The sequence below is a fragment of the Mustela lutreola genome, chromosome 6, assembly GCF_030435805.1.
Source record: "Mustela lutreola isolate mMusLut2 chromosome 6, mMusLut2.pri, whole genome shotgun sequence".
NCBI lineage: Eukaryota > Metazoa > Chordata > Mammalia > Carnivora > Mustelidae > Mustela > Mustela lutreola.
In genome coordinates, this window is record NC_081295.1 from 104,992,631 (window position 1) to 105,011,313 (window position 18,683).

An 18,683-nucleotide genomic window follows, 5' to 3' on the forward strand; every position below is an offset into this window, starting at 1 on the left:
CAAAGCAACCTCCTGAGAAACCACCCCTGCTATGTTACTGAGCCCTGGTAGAGACAGAACCCTTGTCCGTGATGTAACAAGGGACCATGCATTCAGAACTATTCATTTTAACTGGGCGCTGTTGGACACACCAAGTCATAAAGTTAACAGGCCCATCAGTATTCCATCACAAGATGGAAATAGTACATCCTGGTTGAGCCTGAGAATGACTAGAGGACGTGAGTATAAGGCATAAGCCGGTATCCCAAACCACCATGTCACTCATCACAATTGCACCAGTGCACCTTCCCCAGTTTGCACCTGAGGCCTGATTTGTGGAGGACAGGGTGTGGGGTTGGGATTCCATATGATCACCTGAAAGAGGGAAAAAGTCCTAAGCTCAGCTTATGGACAGTTCAGTTTGTATGTGGATATAAGCTGAAAATTGATGTTGGCTACATTATAGTAATATTCAGGGGTGGCTTAGAAATTGAGTGATGAGGATAATCTTTCCTCGTGGGTGGAAATGCAAGAAATTGACATGGTTTTCTACTTTATAGGGAAAGAAGAGTGATCTGAGGTGAAAACATACACAGATTCTTGGGCAGTGGCAATGACCTAGGACTGGAAAATAAAAGGATTAGATTAGTCGAGATAAGGCAGTCTGGAGTAGAAATATGTGGAAAGTCATATGGAAGGAGACAAAGAATCTGGAGATTTTTGTATCCTAAATCAATGCCAACAACAAATCATTTTCCACTGCAGAGGTACTGCATACCTAAGTACACAAAATGATTTGGCTAACGACTTTAGCCAGCTTTGTCATCAACGACCCGCCCCCAGAACTGGTGTAATGGACATATGAACAAAGTAGTCACCGTGGCAGAGATGGAGTCTACACATTGGCCCCGTTGCATGGATTCCCACTTATACCAAAGCTGATCCAGCTATTGCCACATCTGGATGTCCAATTTTCCAGCAAAAGATACCAAGTGAATGCTTGTTAACAATTCAGTTACCCTAGGGATGCTCTGTTCCAAAAGGTCCAGGAATTCACTCCCACAGGGATAGATATCTATTATAAACATGCATTTACTTATGGGTCTGACTTTCCTTCCAATAAATATTTAGACAGCACCATTATCTGGAGGTTTACTAAAAGTCTGATCCATAGGCATTGAATTCCTCACACCACCACCCAACAGAGAAACGACAATAAATGTGGTATAGGAATGGACAGATACTACAGGATCCACTGACTGAATCATATACCACACCATCCAGAGGCACCTCTTCTCACCGAATACTGGAATGGCCTTCTTTTGGAGAGCCAGCTTGAGGGCAATACTGTGTGAAGAGGCATTGCCATACTTTAGGACATAGTAGATACTAAGTCAGAAGTCTAAATAGGAAGAATATGTGGACTCAAGTACCAAGAGGTAGGAAAGGAATGGAGCCATTTACCGTCTACTCCTAACTCCACTGTGGAACTTTCCATTAGTGGTTCGAGGCTGCAAAGGGGCAAACTCTTGCCAAGGAATAAAGCAGAGGTACCATAAAACTAAAAGCTACAACTGCCACTTAGGCAGTTCAGACAGTTTGTGTCCAGAAAATACCAGGTAAGGAGGGAGTCACCATCTCTGCTGCAATAATGAATCCACTTTCCAGAATTATATAAGGCCACATTTTTCATGAGGGAGGCAATATGTGTGGATTCCAGGTGATTCACTTTGACAACCTGTGATATTCCTTATTCAGTTTTAATAGTGAGTGGACAGGGGTGCCTGATTGGCTTAGTCAGTTAAGCCTCCAACTTTTGGTTTTCAGCTCAGGTCATGATCTCAGGATCCTGGGATGGAGCCCTGGGTTGGGCTCTGCACTCAGTGGGGAGTCTGTTTCTCTGCCTCACTTTCCCTCTCCGTCTGCCCTTCCCCCTGTTTATATGCTCTCTCTCTCTTTCTCTTTAAAATAAATAAATAAATCTTTTAAAAAAATAGTGAGTGGACATATGCAGCAATCCTAGTTTGAAAAAGGTAGGATTGAGTATGGCTCAGAATCATCAAGAATAAGCTTTTGGGTTCTAACACCAGGGAAACCAGCAGGACCTACAATTCTTGTTCAAAGACTAACCACAGAGACAGGTCTATGATTTGTCCTCCTAACATACTGCCATTAAAATCTCTCTCAGGAAGAGAGATCCACAGGAATGAATGGATACTTTCTGGAAATCTGTGAAGGAGAGATTTTATGAGACATACAAGGGGTGGACTGTGGTGGTCATGGAAGTGTACCACGCGGATTTCCCTTCTAGGAAGTAGTTGGCAAATGACCTCTAGTTGCTATACTTTTATTTATTTATTTATTTATTTTTAATAAAAATTTTTAAAAATTTATTTATTTGACAGACAGAGACCGCAAGCAGGCAGAGAGGAAAGCAGAGAGAGGTGCGGGGGGTGAGGGGGTGGTTGGAAGGGAAGCAGACTCCTTGCTGAGCAGAGAGCCCAATTTGGGGCTCGATCCCAGGACCCTGGGATCATGACCTGAGCCGAAGGCAGAGGCTTTAACCCACTGAGCCACCCAGGTGCCCATTGTTGCTATACTTTTAGTATCCACTGTAGCATTCCTGTAAAGCCCATGCTCTCCTGGGCTTCCCCCATCCCATAATGGAGGACAACAGAGGTGCTATATAGAGCCAGGTAATTCTGGCCTGATCTAACACTCTGCTTATGTGCAATTTTTCCTTTGGCACTGCACTGCTCCACTACCCAACCTTTCTTCCTTCCTTCCTTCTCTCCTTTCACAGATATCAGCAGCAGCATCTGAAGGCTTTTCCTGATCTCACTTCTTCTTTTTATCCTCTGCAGGCATTTCTTCCAGCAAATCATTTGCACATCTAATTCTTGGCATCTACTTCTCACAGGAATAAAACTGAGACATTAGATAATGCTTCCTATATAAGTTCTAATCATTGTGATTCAAACTAAGCACTCAAAAATGTTGTTTTTAAGTCCTTATCTGTTAGTATATGTTTCTAATACATTATAGAAATTGCTTATGTCTTAAGCCATTTTCTGATACCTCCTAACCATGGAGCTATGAATATTTTGCATACCTATAAGGTCTGATTATATAAAAAATATATTATACTGTACTTATTTATTTGAAATAACAAATATTCATTTATATTATTTGCCAAATCCATAATCTATTATAGAAGTATAAAGAAGCAACATCCAAATATAGTGTATTTTATAATATAACTCATTTCTGCTTATAGATACCTTATTTTTAACTAAGGCGTGTTCTTTCTGGAATCCATTTCTGATCATTCAAAAGTTGAATAATAAATACTTGAAATAGAAAAAAATCTTTTACATAGTTTTCACTTGAGTCACTGTCACTGAATAAAATTAAAAAGATAATGTTTTTCATTTGGATACAATCATCCTCAAAGGCAAATACATGTAGTTATTATTGCAGGTATAGGGAGTAGGTTGGTTGATCTACTACTTAGCTGATAGTGGCAGTAATCTGTTGCAGTGAGTTGAACTGAAAACATGTCAAAAATAGAGTAATTACAGGGCACCTGGGTGGCTCAGTTGGTTGGGCGACTGCCTTCAGCTCGGGTCATGATCCCAGAGTACCGGGATCAAGTCCCGCATCCGGCTCCCAGCTCTCTGGGGAGTCTGCTTCTCCCTCTGACCTTCTCCCATCTCATGCTCTCTCTCACTCTTTCTCTCTTTCTCAAATAAATAAATAAAATCTTTTTTAAAAAATAGAGTAATTACAGCTAAGTTTATTTTACTGGTAGCCAGTGTGCAAAATAAAAGGGCATTAATAATGCTGACCTCATCACTTTTGCATTTGTCTAACAAGAATGAAGTATTTTAAGTTGCCACTATATCAATTTTGGATTTGTGTATTTTTTTTTAGATTACATTTTCTTTAGGGATTTGTTTTACATGTGTATAAAAGGTATGTATTTTAGACATCTGGTCAAGAAAGAAGGTGCAAGGACTGTTTCTCTTCATGCTAATGTTTGTTATCAGACCCAGGGTTGATTTCTGATGTATGTTTGGGTTGCTTTTCCCATGCATATACTCTTGACAAGGACTGTAGACCTTGCTAAGTAGCTCCGAACCCTGAACTATATCATGTGACCTTTCTTTGTGGCCAAAGTCGCATCACTAGTCCTCTTTTCTCTTTCTAGTTTGCTTCCTAACTTCAGCAGTCTGCTTGAGGTTCCAGCTAAGAGAGCCTGGAGTTAATTTCAAATTCATTGTGTTCTGGAGTAAAGACTGTGGTTGGACTTTGTCCCGAGCTCTTTAGAGGAATCCTTTAAACTCCTTGGATTGTCCAAGTGATAGGTGTGTCTTTGTTCCTTCTGGGGGGCCTTTTGAGCCGCAACTGGGTTTATGCTAATAAGATAACCCCTGGAGTACCTTTAGATAGTTTATGCCAACCCAATGAGCCAGAATGGGGGCTGGCCATGCAGGAAAGACCAACCATATAAGTAGAAGTTTCAGTCCTGTGACATCAGCCTGATCTCCGGGGAGGGGAAGGAGGTTTGAGATTAAGTTCAATTTTATAGCCAGTGATTCTGCCAGTCATGCCTCTGTAATGAAACGTCAATAAAAAATCATGTACAATGATGCTCAGTTCAGCCTCCTGAGGGGCTGACACTCATCGATATCCTGAGAGGGTGATACATCTTGAGGACACAGAAGCTTTACGAGTGGGAAGCTCCCACATCTTCCTGCATGTTTCTTCATAGAGCTCATTCTGATTTTTATCCTTTACATCTAGTGCTTTCCAGAATTCACTAGAATGATTTCTAATGAATTATCAAACCTGAAGGAAGAGTGCGCAGCTCCAAATTGAGCCACTCGGCCCCAAGGATGGGTGGCCTGGGAACCCTAGAGCTTATGGCTGAAGGGAGAGCAGTCTTGTGGGAGACTGTGCCCTTAACCTTTGAAGTTTGACTGAATTTGGATTGTTAGCATCAGAACTGCATTGCACATTCTTTAAAGCCTGAAGCACAATCTCCTTTAATAGCCAACCAATGTATGAATGTGGAACTTTCTGTTTCTCTTCCCACATTTTCCACCATTCAGCCCTGTTTCTTCTTTCTTTGTAACGTTTTTCAGAGGCATCTCCTTTACTTTGTGTTTTGCTGTCACACTTGTATCCCTTTTTGCTTTTGGGCTAGTTCACTACAAGGTAAGCTGGTCTATCCTTGTTGCATTCTTTACTGTATTGTTAGTTGAATGTATCTCTCTTCCCCTCTCTTCAAGATCCAACAACTTTTTCAGAGATAATCTGTTTAGTGCCCACTGCAAAAACCCCTCACATGGCAGGCAATCATTTATTTGTTTAATAAATATCTCCTGGCTGTTCAAACTCTACTGCTCCAAGGAACCCTACAACTTGGTTCTGACACATCTCCTCAGTTCTGTTTTTTTTACTTCCATAAATTAATCCCTTGTTCCAACCCAGTTCTTTGCTCCCAAATAATATGGGCCCTTCTCCATTCCACTGAGCCACCTGCCTGTCTGAAATGCTCCTTTTCCTTCACCACTTGTCTAAGCACCACCTCCAGGAGCCTTCATGGTCTCCATTCCTCAGGGATGGCTCTCACCTCTGAGTTCTCTTAGTACACCCTGTAGGCCTATTGTGTCTATTGTATGCAGTTCTCATTTAGCTCTTAGGCTGGACCACCTAGGATTTTACATTATTCCAGGTTCTTTTAAAAACCAACAGTCTTGGGGTGCCTGGGTGGCTCAGTCAGTCAAGGGGCTGCCTTAGGCTCAGGTAGTGATCCCAGGGTCCTGGGATGGAGCCCCACATCAGCTCTTTGCTCAGCAGGACGTCTGCTTCTCCTCTGCCTACTATTCCCCCTGCTTATGCTTGCTCTCTGGCTCTTGTTCACTCGCTCTCTCTGTGTCAAATAAATAAAATCTTTAAAAAATAAATAAATAAAATAAAACAAAAATAAAAACCATACCATGATCTTTTGAAAACAGGCAAATGTAATATAATTTCTTGTGATCATGAGGACTAACACATGTAAAAGGTGCATCAGATTTCCAATTTGTTGATAACTTTTCTTTTATTCTGTCTAATTAGTGTAAGCAGTCAAGCCTGATTTATAAAAACAATGAAGGTAGGGAAAATACCTTAGCTACTAATTCTGCAGCTATTCTAATCAACCCAGTATTTTCATATCTGAAACTTTAGAGGTAGTATTGTTCCATACTGTGCTCTTTGTAGCCGGAATTATGGAGAATTTATTGTCCCTCAGTAGGGCACGTGTGATTTTTCATTATTTGTTCTAATCTGAATTTTTCTCACCTGAATCTTCAAAGTCAACAAAAGCTCACATTTTCCACCATGGAATGAAGCAAAAAATGCACTTAGAAGCATAATAGGGCATCCCTCACAGGTTCCAAACAGGGAAGAAACTAAGCCTTAAACTGTATTTAAATAATATAGTCTTTTTAGGGAGTTTTGCAGTCCTTACTTTAGCATATCTTCTTAAATCACCTGCATGTCCATATATAATTAAAGACTAAATATTGACAATCTTTGTTATTTTGTGGCAACGGGAAGAAAAACAAGATTCAGTTCTCACTAATCGAAAAGGATGCACAATTCAGCATTCATTCAGTAGAGACCTGCCTTAGGAAGAAATGGTCTTTGGTCAGCAAAACACAACTTTTTAGAAAAAAATCAAACCTGAAGTTGACTACAGGGAGTTGACTAAGTTTACTTTTGGGCAAATGGGTCCTGGGGTCTGCATTTGTTTTATAGAGGTTTATATATTCTGAAACAGACAGATCAATAATAATATTGAAAAACTTGGGTATTATAAAGCTGAATTTTAAAGTACAGCACATCTAATCTGTAAATAGAGATGAATGTGTTTGGAAATAAAGATAAAGGGAGTAGTGAAAGCTTACTTCTCTGAAAAATGTTAATGTTAGATGTATTAGATCTAAATTTATTAGATAAATTTCAAATTTCCTAATAAGATTCCACATTATGTTTACTTACTGTCGGTAGAAGTACATTTTTTACAGATCTTGCTTGGTCAAATATAATCTTGTAGTGATTCCATATTCTTACACCTGACTTAATGGTTTCTCTCAGATAGTTCTTTCAACAATTTACACATTAAGGGGTCAGTACACATTTAAAAACACTCAGTGGGGAATTTGCAAATTAACTCCTATCAACTCAAAGGGATAGCAGAATTATGTACTGATATAATGGTCTTGTAGAGAGCAAGATGGAGTCACTCATGTCAACAGGGCCCGTGTCAGGTGATAATGTAGGTAGTAAAGGATACTGCAGCTACGAATTATCCCCAAGACCAGCCTCAGCTGATGACACCCCAGAACCAATAGCAAACAGAAAGGTAGAGGAGGTTCACAGGGGCCCAAGACTGATTAAATCCCCTTTAAAAGCGGAGGATTTTTATAGCAAACTGTCAGACTCTTCAGACATGACATTTCTATGTATGACCACTTTGAAAAGGCAGCTGCCACCAAAGGCTCTGCCCGACTGATCTCTGAATAGAACCGAGATCCTTCACTGCTTGAACATAACAAGCAGTAAGTGCCGAGAGCTGACCCAGACTGGAGTGAGGCCTTATTTCAACTGTGTGCCCAATGAGCAGGGTTTGGTCTGTTAACCTCCTTCCCCCTGTGTATCTTATTTGTTGTGTGAGTTGTCCTGTGTTCTGCTCTGCGTGCCATGTAAGAAGCCCAAGTTAATCACATGGTGAAATGTCAATGAGTTTGGAATCCCGAACCTGCTTTGTAATTACATTAACTTTGTTTTATGACTGAATGAAGCTGACATTGTGGAAAGACACAATTTGTGTGTGCCTTCATACGTGCTCATGACGGGTCTATGAAATGAGACAGTGGCTGAAAATTTCTTACTCCTGCCTTTTTTGAATTCTTTGTTAAGCATTATACTGAGCTGGTAAGAATTCAGACTAGTAGAAAGAAACAGGTATGCACATATTTTAGACACTTGTTTATTTTCAAATTTTACAGATGTACGATGGAGTCTGATAGCTGAAGATCATGCTTGTACCAAAGTTGATTTCAAGGGTGAAAGGCAGAGCAAAACTGTAGATGAAAGACTGCTTCCTGGTGAGGGCCCGCAGCTCCAACTATTGAAGGTTCCAGTGTCTTCTGCAGTGAGCAGGACGGTCTCTCGAGGAAAGTACCTAGAACCAAACCAGAGGTTTATGATTGAGGAAAGCTTTCTTGGGGAATTTGTCACATACAATAAAGGGTTGTATTATGGCAACAATACAGTGTCTGCTTACAGAGCAGAGTAAATTCTGAACGGATGTCTGCAATGAAGAAGTGCAGACTGGGTACCAGTGGAGCAGGTTTTCTGTTTTAGGGGTCCTTGGACTTTGGGCAAGAGGAGACTGACCAGGAGACAATGACAACAGTGATAAGCAAGGAAAGATTACATCATATCACTAAAAGGGAAGATCTGGGGACATCTGGGTGGCTTAGTCAGTTAAGTGTCTGCCTTCAGTGTCGGTCATGATCCCAGGGTCCTGGGATCGAGCCCCACATCAGGCTCCCTGCTTAACAGGGAGCCTGCTTCTCCTTCTGCCTATCCCCCTCTGTTCTCTCTCTCTCTCTGACAAATAAATTAATAAAATCTTTAAATAAATAAATAAATAAATAAAAGGGAAGAGCAAGGCTCTATGTATGAGGGATAGAAACTGCTGCAAAGAATGGCATATTGGAGTTCAGGGCATATATCTAGGGCTGAGTTGAGTGTTAGAGGCTTATGTCAGGATTCTGCATATGTTACCTATTTGTCTTTTTTGGTTTGGTGACTTTTTAGACTCCAGAGTGATTTTTAGACTCTAATGTTTTAGAAACAAATTATTTTGAGTTGGAAGCTAAAGTTTATCTCTCCCTTTCTTTGATGAACATCTCACTATTTCCCAAGAAGTTCAATTTGATCTAAGTTTAGAAGGTAAGAGAAAGACAAAGAAAGAGATGGAGATAAAGGCAGCATTTTACTTAGAAGAGATACATCAGTAAGTTTTTGGAATGAGAAATATAGTCCCTCACTTAAGAAATGTCTTTCTTTCTGTAATCATTTTTCAGCATTTCCTTTGGTAGGTTTAGAGTTATAAAGATGAATAGGACGTGTTTCTGCTCATTAGAAACTTATATCCTAATGGGGGATACAGACATATAAGCAAAAGATGACCATACAGTATGTTCCATTTTCTGACGGATTTGCTGGAAGTACTCTGAGAGGAGAGTTGTACCTAACCCACACCAGGGACAAAGGAAAAGGGTCAGAAAATATTTTCAAGACAGTAGGGGCTGAACCAAATTTAACCATTAAATATATGTGCTCAGGAATTTGTGTACAAGGCTATCTACTGAGTTGTGACAATAAATATATCAGTGGCCTTCAAATATGAGTTAGTATTAGACCTGAAATGCAAACTGGGGAATTTTGATTTGATAGAAATGGGAGATCAGTTAAGTTTTTAAGTTGGGAGGAACAATATGGCAGAAATACTTCGCAGGCTCTCAGGCAGTAGGGCAATTAGGTGAAAGGGGATTGGGGGAAGAGAGGGAAGCAGTGTCAACCACTTCCATGTGAAACAGCGGAGATCTGAATCTCAGATGATTGTTGTGGGGAAAACACAAATCGTCAGCATGTGAGTCTGCATTCTGAGTGTATTTCAAATGTTTTTTCCTCAAGAATGGGCATTTGATTGAAACTGGAGGAGAGAAGAAAGCCATAAATCAATCAACAAGACAACCCAACTGATAACTGGTTTGAAGACTGAAACTCTCTGAAGATGTAAATACAAAATTTGAAAGAGACATTGAAATAGATGAAATGGAGAGGGTCGAAGTTGGTTCCCAGATGCAGCTATCAATGTCCACTTATATGCCCATTTATTTCTTTCACAGGGCTGCTGTTGTTTTTTTCAGCATGATGAAAATACTCTGGAAGAAAATGGGAATGGCTAAAGTGTATGAAAAGACTTGCACCAAGCAACATGAGTTTAGCCACCAGAAATTTGCGTGTTGAGGTGAAGTTTAATATACCTGGTAATTGGTAACTATTATTTTAATACCAAATGATCTTTAGAAAAAAAATGTGTCATATGGTACTTGGAATGGTCCTACTATGAGAAGGAAGCCCACTCAAAATAATTTATCATGATAAATATCATGGAGAAATAGGGGAAGGAAATACTTAATGAGTGCTTGTGATATTCCAGATACTGTGCTAGGTGCTTTATTAGAACAAAATGTTTCTCAAATTAGAATGTGTATATATTTCCTTTTATCATTTTAGTTGGACAGTTTGATGGAATGATATTAGTCCTCCTAAGAAGATTATAGCATAGACAATTTTGAAAAATAGTTTGGATACAAAATGTAAATGTTAAGATCCATTTAAAAACATTCAGGCAAATGATTGTGAATGGTATATTCTTGATTATATATATATTTTCTACCTCCGTTTATATGTAGCTATATTTGTTGGCACCTATGCTTTAGGGTCAGTCCCTATGAGGCTGGCAAACGCTGATCGCCCCATTGGTAGAAGTTACTTTCTGACAGGGCCACTGTCCTTCAGTATGGATTGCGTCAAAATCATCACTGCCACTAAAAAATTTAAAAAGTAGGTATCTTACAGATCTCAATTTGAAATAATCATCTCCATATGTGAAGGAGTTTCACAAATTTATATTTGTGAAAATATAAATGAAAGCCAATATTCTCCTTCTTTAAACATTCTAATTTATCTGAGTTATCTTTTTTGAAGTATTCATGATTTGAGGTAAAAAAGAAAATTGAACTGAGTAAAAGCCTACTTAGAACAAAATAAATTACCCTTTGATATTGAGTGTAGCAACCTAGTATTTGAGAAAAACAGAACTTCACAAAAGCTTAATATATTCAGAATTTGACAAAGCATGACCCATTTACTGAAGCAGAAAATGCACCACAGGTTTTTCAATGTTTCTTTTTTTTTTTTCAAAAGCAGATAAATCATATTTATCAGTGAAATAAAAGAACTGCTTCTAGATTTACTTACTTAGGAGAAAATTGGGAAAGAAATAGAGGGAGAAAAAAACAAGAATTTTGACTCAGAAGATACTCCCCAAATAAAATATGGTAGGTTTTAAAGGTTTCATAGGAATTTCAAAATGGGGAAATAGTTAATGAATTTATGTAAAAAGATAATAGTTATTGCAGCTTCCTTGAAGCCCTGCAGATTCCGTGAGGATATTGAACTGTTTACAGAAGCCACATGTTCATGTTACCATTTTTCACAGGAAATTTCTGAGGTTTTTGTCAGGATTTTAAATATACTGGAAAAAGGATACAAAACCTTACTCTGACTTAATTAGTCTCCTAAATATTCATCTTAGTGATAGCAGTTTTTACATTTTCTGTATTACTAGTTTAATTGTCTTTCCTCTGCATGCACCAGTTTAATTGTCGATTCCTTGACAATGGGGAGTTTCGTCTTACACACCCTCACATAGCCTGTCCCTTGTACTGCATTTAACACAAAGCAGCTGTATCAACAAATGTTTGTCAACTGTAAGATCGAGGAAATAAAAATGAGAGTCCATGGATATTTCTTCATAAAAAAAGAGTATATATGAACATGTAGATTGAGATATTTTTGTATTAAACAAGAATTTAAAATAGACAAATACAACGACTGATTGTGTTTAAATATTTTCTTCTTCCAAAAAGAACATAAAAGAAAACTCATTTCATTTATATCACTTAACAATTTTATGAAATACTGAAAAAGCATGTAATTGTAATTAATATTCCTTTAACAACTCAAAGTAATGAATGTTATGTTGATAAGCTAGGAGACTGACAGAGATTTCACTTCTCAGCCTTATTTCTAGACTTTTGGACCATTTAGCTTTTTTTTTTTTTAAGATTGATACTTTAAGCCAAAGTCAGAAGTGGGACTACAAGTGAATTTTCTTTTTTTTTTTTTAATTAAAAAAATATATTTTTTTAAATTTATTTGACAGAGACACAGAGAGAAAGGGAACACAAGCAGGGGGAGCAGGAGAGGGAGAAGCAGCTTCCTGCCCAGCAGGGAGCCTGATGCAGGGCTCAATCCCAGGGTTCTGGGATCATGATCTGAGCCAAAGGTTGTGGCTTAATGACTGAGCCACTCAGGTGCCCCTGCAACTGAGCTTTCTAACAGTGTGGGTAAATTTTAAAAGATACAGAAGGATTAAAAAAGTCTTTTGGTGTGTTGGGGGAGAGTCTTTTATTTTAAATGCAGTTCCTTTATTCATTACAATTACTCCCAATGGCCTGATGGAACAGATCAGATGTGGCTGGAATGAGTTGAGTCCACAGTGCTATAGATGAAATTAAAAAAAAAAAAAAAAAATTCGAAATCCCTTTTGGGACCCTTGAAAACCATTTCTAGTCTAAAGCTACAGGGCAGAAATGATCAATAATGGTGGCCATTTGGCTCATTCATTTCTTTTAATGAACACACTCACAACTCACTAAAAGCATTCTTATAGGACTGGGATGGATTTCAATTCTCTGGTGACTGACAGAAATAGAGCCTTTGATAAAAACCTAGAGGGAGTAGCACTGCGCCCCACCATTCCTTCCTTCCCCTCATTTTTACAACACAGTCCTGTTTCACTCAGAAAAATATGTCATCTTGGTACAGACTGACAAGCAGTTGATCGGCAGCTATTAGCAAAATTCTCCCCATGATTCTTAATGCAGTTTATTTTAGGAAAGAATCCCAAAACTGTGGATGCATTTCAAATAGGTAAAGTCTAGTAAATGTAGGAATAAAGGCCTCAAGAAAAAATGGGCACTGAGCTGGTTTAATCATTTTATTAATATTCAGTAGGATCATTTCCATTTCTGTAGTCACTGCCCTAGTTCAAGTAAGCATTAATTTGTATCTAATAAAGTGCCATTAATACTGAGGATCCTTATAAATTGCTTTGGATAAATGAACAACATCTGGATTATTGCATCAGTCTCTTAACTTGTCTCACTTATTCAAGTTTCTTCCAATTATTACCTACTTTATATCTAACTGCCAGGAAGAAAAGCTCTCTCTTGAATTTCCACCAATATTTAATTCCCTGCTTATTATGAAACTAGAGTTTGCTTATTCAAAACTCTTGTGCTTGAGATTGATTTTTTTTTTTCACTGATTTCCCAAGATCTTCATTTCTTCCTATCAGTTAATCTCTTAGGACTTCAATGCATCCATATTCTTCAAAAAAGTGCATTTTAATTTTCTGGTGTCATAATTTCTAATATGTAAGTTTAAGAATTTCTAAAATAAAAATACTAGCCTGTTGGCAAACAAAGACTAGAAAGTCTCTGTGATTTCAGAAAATGCCCCTTTCTTGGATGTAAGTCAGAGATGACTTGGTCAAGGATGGAAAGAGCTATAGGGGTGGGGAGGGGAGTGATGATTTTCTGGGCCTTTCTCTTTGTTGCTTCCTTGTCTCCCTATTTGTAAGACCATATTGTGTGTACACAATATGAGAGGTTTTGATGTTCAAAGATGTAGTAACTGTTTTCAGAGCAAATGAGCAGTTCAGTATGAATCAGGAGTAAGTTTACAAAGTATGTATTTTAACCCTTTAGATGGGGTTTTCTGAAGTTCAAGTACAATAGTTGCATATCACATAGAATTGAATTATGTCTTGTCTTCACAAATCTTGTCCTCATATTTTATGTATCATGAAGATAAACTTAGATCGAAACTCTCTAAAGGCATGAGAAAAATGAGGAGACTTTCAAAAGTCTGGTTGAATGGTGCAGAGCTTAATGTGCATAAATATTAATTTTAGCAGACAAATTTCTGGGCCAGGCCTTGGAATTTTAATTGAATACTTTTTATCAGCAAGATTATTTAAATGCTTGGATTCATAGTTTCTATGTCACTGGGGAGTTATTTTTGAGAATAATATCATCTTTGCCTTTATAACTCTGCAACATCAGTTAGAACTTTCCACTTCATGGAATCCCAGAGAATCTTGGCACATCTGCCAATCAGCTTTGTCATGAAGTGTCAACTCTATTATGAGAAAACAATTTCAACAACAATTTGGAAGATCAAATGTAGAAGCAAGCTATTGAATTTACTTCTTCACTTGTTTTTCCTCTCATCCTGTGTTGGGAAATACATCTCCCACAAATAGATTCTCCAATTTCTCCCAAATTACGTCCTTAACTGAGTCCCACACCTAAAATGGACTTTCTCATTAACCCAGATCATTCTGCCCAGAACTGCCATTTTAACATTTCCAAATGAGGCTTTATTCATTTCATTTGTATTTCCATTGGCATCCCTACAAAATGAAAAACTATTTTATACTATCAAGGACCTCCATGATGCGATTGCTTTTTACTTGCTCAGTTTTTCTCTATTAACTACCTTTTGAACACTGAATGCTACACATGACTCTCAAACATAATTTATGCTTCTCCACTTGGCTTCCAATCTCCAGTTTGGCCACTATCTCACTATCTTCTCCACTCCTAAAATACTCTTCTCAGCCTACTTCTACCAGCCGCCCCCCCCCCCCCCCCCCCGCCGTGGACTTTCCTTGATTTCCCCAACCATGAGTTCTCTTCATTTACAAAATGCACTTTTCGGGGCACCTGGGTGGCTCAGTGGGTTAAAGCCTCTGCCTTCAGCTCGGGTCATGATCCCAGGGTCCTGGGATCAAGCCCCACATCAGGCTCTCTGCTCAGCAGGGAGCCTGCTTCCTTCTCTCTCTCTCTCTGCCTGCTTCTCTGACTACTTGTGATTTCTGTCAAATAAATAAAGTCTTTTTTAAAAAAAACACACTTTTCATCTACTACAGTGGTTAAAAACAGGTGATTTTTCACTCAGTCTATAGATATGGGCAATGTCTAGAGATATTTTTGATTGTCGCTAGTGAGAAGGTGCTATTGGCATCTCCTGGCTAGAAGTTAAGGATGGTGCTAAACATGCTACAATATACAAGACAGCTCCCCACCACTAAGAATGATCTGATCCAAAACGTCAATAGTGCTGCAGTAAAAAAAACAAAAACAAAAACAAAAACCTAATTTAATCCAATTTGACACCTTTATCTCAATCCTTCCCATAATTTTACTTGAATATGTTTATCTTTGGTCATAGGTATTAGGATATAAGCCTCTAGAATAGCGGGACCACACTTTATGCAGAATTTTATTTCCACAAAAGTCTAGCACAAACTCTGGTATATGCAGGCACTCAAAAACATTTTAAAATCTATGTAAAATGGATACCTGGAATAAGCATGCAAGAAGAAAACACTTACCATCAAGCTACATTAAGTTCAATATACACTTTCTTTGAAGGCTTTGAAAATTCATCTATCATTTGAAGATCTCTTAATGATGAAAATCACCTGGCATTATGGCTGGTAAAGAGAGAACGTGTGGGTCAGTATGTATCTATTGTTGATAAGAGACATATTACAAACTTCACTTTATGTTCATTGTAATGAAAAATGAGGCTGAGGTTTTCAGGGCTGGTATACCTATCCTTAATAGATACCTTCTATTTCTCCTATAGTAGATTTGTTGAGTTGTTGTTGTTATTGTCATATACTGTGCCACAAACAATTAATCCTTGTTTCATGAAGGTTTCTCAGCTGCTGGGTAGTATGTGCTGGTTAAATCAGCTTCAATTTGTTTGTATTCCTCTAAGTGGAGCATCTAGCTGTTGGGCAAAATAAAACATTAAATTACCTTGCCAACTTGCTATGAATATTTGAAAATGATTGGTATTGGAATACATAAGCAGTTTTTTAAGCTTCCTTATGAAATGAGCTGATGCATTTTGCTTACTAATGGAATATCCATGTTTACATCATGTCCCACAGTCTCTGATATATGAAAAAATGAATGGAGGTGGTGGTTCCCTGCTTTAAAGAACAAGTTTAAGCAATGTGCCTGCCATTCAAAGTCTTCCCAGATCTGCCCCCTACTTACCTGTGTTTCTTTCAGAAATGTCCTGCTTCAGCTGAATCACTTCATTTATAATCTCTTGAATGTATCTCTTACTTCCTTTACCTCTAAGGTTTGTTCTTCCTTTTTTTTTTTTTTTCCACCCTCAAGTTTCTCAATCATAGGATGCAGTTCTCTTATGTCTCTGAATTGCTGGCCGTTCTAAACCATCCGTGTCACATGCCAGCTTCCCTAAAAAGAATCCCTTTATCTTCTAAATCATGCCTTTGCCTTTAAAACATAGCATCTTCTACAACTCAGTTAACTACTACTGACACGTTGTTGTCATTATATTTACGCATTATTATTTTTCATTTTCATCCAAATTGTAAAGTCCTAGCAATAGGGACAATGATTTACAGACAACTTTGGGTATACTCAGCACCAGTATACTGTCCTGTATGTAGTAATTGTTTATTATACAATAGTTGAATACATGTTGAATGGATTACAGTTTTGCTTTAGGAGTAGAAAATAATGTGGCAACCTGGCTATAAAATATGAAATGAAATTGGTTTTTCCAACAAATAAACATCAAGAGTAAATGAAAGGAGGACTGTTATGGACATAATATCCAAAAGTGATGTGTGACTCTTGTTTGAAAATTGATTTTAACATACTAATGTAAAGGAACATCTGTGACATAATTGGAGAAATATGTGATAGAATGGGTAATGGATGATATTAAGGATTTGTGGTATGACAGGAGTATGTTCATTATGTCAGAAATAGTTTTTTACAAGTTAGAGATGCATACTGAATTATTTACAAACAACATGTTTGATATTTGATTTAAAATATTCCAATTTAAAAGTACTAAGTATAATAAAAAAAAACTTGGCAACAATTGGCAAAATATTGATAATCACTGAAGCAGAGTGAAAGTTACATAGTGTTCATTAAACTGTTTCACTCTAGCTCAGTTTAAGTTTAAATATTTCCCCTGAAAGTTCAGGTAGATACATAAATTGCTTTGGAAGAATCACCTTTAAGTCATCCTCATGGTAAGAGAGTAATCTTTCAGTCATTTTACATATTTACTCTATGGGACTCCAGTGCCTTGGATAAAATTTCATTATAAATGTTTAGCCCAACACTTATGAGCCGACTCACCATGTGAGAACACTGCATTAGTTGTATAATGCCCTACTCCTCTGTATGGTACAGAGGACTGGGTGCTTAGTGAGTCAGTCTGGCTATTTGCTCTTCTCTAAGGACCCTCTTTTTATTATTCATAACTGTCTGGCTTGAAGGAGATTAGTGTCAACCTAGTAGCCAGTCACTGACCCCAAATGACTTACTCTCTTATCCCAAGAATGACCAACAGCTCTGTAAAAAGCAAAGAATAATTTTTTATCTTTGCTAGCTGAACTGCATCCACTCATCATTAATGCCATGGAAGAGAAATGATATGAGGAAAACTTTAATAGACACACCAGGGATCAGATGAGTTGATACAGAAGCTGAGGACATTACCAAACAGTAAATGCTAAAGAAAGATGGTGAAGAGAGAAGACAGATGAATTTGTGACTTCAATAGTAGACTTGGTATTGTCAAGTCTTTCCCTCATACTCATTACTATCTTTCCATCTTTGTTGCCACTTTCCTAGACAACTTCCTCTGCACAGCTCCTCAAATGAAGCTCCAAAAGCTGTCAACCTTGGTTATCTCCAAAAGCATGCCCCCAACCAACCCCCAAAGCATAAACTCTAAATTATAGTCTTGTGCTTGATAAAGAAACACGACTTCCAAAAGAGCCCTTTACCTTCCCAGCTTTCAGTCACTGTTATGCCCACCTGTCTCTCCATCTCTCTCTCTCTTCCTTCCTTCCTTCTTTTCTTTCTTTTTAATTTTTTTGAATTATTTTAAAAATTATTTTTATTAACATATAATGCATTATTTGCCCTAGGGCTACAGTTCTGGGAACTTACACACTTCATAGCACTCACCATAGCACATATCCTTCCCAATGTCCATAACTCAACCACCCTCTCCCTACCCCCCCACCCCCCAGCAACCCTTAGTTTGTTTTGTGAGATTAAGAGTCTCTTATGAGAGAGAGAGTGAGCGAAAGAGAGAACACATGAGCAGGGGCAGAGGGAGAGGGAGAAGCAAAATCCCCACTGAGCAGGGACCATGATGTGGGACTTGATCCCAGGACCGTGGGATTATGACCTGAGCTGAAGGCAGATGCTTAATGGACTGAGCCGCCCAGATGCCCCTATGTCCTTCTCTCTACTGACAGCAGTGTACCTCCCTTTCCCTGTGGGTTACTTCAGCATCTTTCCTGGTGGTCTTTTTGCTCGAATCTTTTCCTCCTCAACACACACTATCGGATAGTTCCAGATTAAGCTTCCTAAAATATGGCACTTACCATACGAATCCCATGTTCAAAAACTTGCAATAGGCCATTGCCTATTACATAAAAGCCCATTTTGTTCACTCAGCATTCCAGGCTTCACCAATCTGTCTAGTTTACATTCTCAGTGTAACTTCTTTTAAGCACTTGAACCTGTAAATCAACAGAACTAATTGTACTTCCCTGAAAATACACTGTTGGGTCTCCATTCTTTGGTTTATTAATGTTCTAATTACTTACAGCCTCTCTTTCCATACATATCTACTTGAGA

General features: G+C 38.2%; 1 protein-coding gene across 3 annotated transcripts in view; it reads right to left on the reverse strand.

The window, feature by feature from the left end:
* Positions 1 to 9,638: 9,638 nt before the first annotated feature.
* KHDRBS2 (KH RNA binding domain containing, signal transduction associated 2) overlaps positions 9,639 to 18,683 on the reverse strand; it is a 636,352-nt gene continuing 627,307 nt past the window's right edge. For 2 of the 3 annotated variants that reach the window (XR_009354772.1, XR_009354769.1), the window contains 2 exons: positions 15,362 to 15,463; positions 9,639 to 9,760 (listed from right to left, as the gene is read on the reverse strand). The gene's annotated coding sequence lies outside the window, so the exon portion shown is untranslated. Of the gene's footprint in view, positions 9,761 to 15,361; positions 15,464 to 18,076; positions 18,566 to 18,683 lie in introns of those variants that run through there. The other variant, XR_009354770.1, reaches the window with a different exon arrangement.